The following is a 1,526-nucleotide window of genomic DNA, read 5'->3' on the forward strand; positions in this document are numbered from 1 at the left end:
CACACACACACACACACACACACACTCACACACTGGCGCTCATATGACCTTATACAGTTGCGAGCGCCGTAAAACCTCTGCTAAGACAAAAACAAACAAACACACACACACACACACAAACACACACACACGCGCGCACGCTCTCTCAGTACGGTGAGCACCTCACAACTAGCTACAAACGGACACTTAGGCCGCGTGTCCACCAAAGCAGAAATGACCCGACTGTTTGTCAGGAGGAGACAATTCCGTCAGTTCGCTTCCGGTGTGCGTGTCCACCAACGTATGAGTAGCTCTGACGTCACTCTGTCATTTCTCGGTCTTGGGCTATAATAAATAGTGTTGATAGGGGCGTTAAACCCATACCATTTCTCCATTTTCTATAATTAATAAATAATCTAGAGGTAAAAGTAAGTAAAGCGGGAAAAAAGCAACGAATTGTTCTTGTAACCAATTTCGTCAAATCGTTGAATAACGCGGGTAAACCAGGTGGTTTGCGAGTAGACATTACTAATTTGGAAGCGTTAATTACGAATATTTGTAAGTTAAGTATTGTATGTACGACATTAGATTTTTCATCTGAACTGAAAATTAAATTATTTTTGGTTCTGTCTGATGGCCCTCTATGGCAGCTGAGTCACCCCATGACCCGACTCAAAATACAAAAATGCCGCTTGTGGTAGGCCCCTACATGTACCCCAACCGACCCGTCTTTTGTCGGGAGGTGTCGTGTCGTTTTGGTGGACACATCCACACGGAATTTCCATGCGCTGCTAACCTGTCCCCGGGGTTTAACGCACCCCCCATAATTTAGAAAAATTTGATAATTTTTTGCATAATTTCTGATTATTTTCCTTTATCATTCTTTGTTAAAATTACCAGAATCGCATAATATCACATTTTTGGGCTCAGTCTGCATAATTTCAGAATTTGTTCTGCATAAAACGCAGGGACCTGCTAACGTACAAAACCAGCGGTCTGTTTAACTACAGTTTTCCCGAGATGTGGACGACGGACGATTGGTCAGGTTCTGGTTCGGTGGACACGCGGCCGCCTTAGGATTTAGAGGAAACGGAAGACGGAATGTCTGAAGGACAAGATGACTTGGCAGAGGAACAACATGCAGTAGAGTCCACTTAAACCACACACGGTTAATCTGAAAATTGCACGTAGCGGTAAACCGAAAGAAAATAAACCCCTAGATTTTTAAAATATTTCCATTTGAGCAAGCTCCCTAAACCTCAGAAATGGCGGCTAAACCGAAGAGTACCCGGCGGTTCTGCAGACTTCCCCTAGAGCAGACTCCATCGTACATTGTTCGGGGGAAACCTGATATAACAGGGACGGTGGGACCAGAGAAAAAATCCGGTTATATCAGATCCCTGTTAAATCAGAAATGCAAGGGAAGTAATCATTTGTGGACTAGTCCAGCTGTATTTATTCAAGGGTAGTTTCTCGAAAAACTAAAGGACCCAGAAGTAGCAGAAGCTTTCCAAGCCACGATAGGAGGAAAGTTTGCTCCACACACT

The sequence above is a fragment of the Aplysia californica genome, unplaced genomic scaffold, assembly GCF_000002075.1.
Source record: "Aplysia californica isolate F4 #8 unplaced genomic scaffold, AplCal3.0 scaffold00437, whole genome shotgun sequence".
Taxonomy (NCBI): Eukaryota; Metazoa; Mollusca; class Gastropoda; order Aplysiida; family Aplysiidae; genus Aplysia; species Aplysia californica.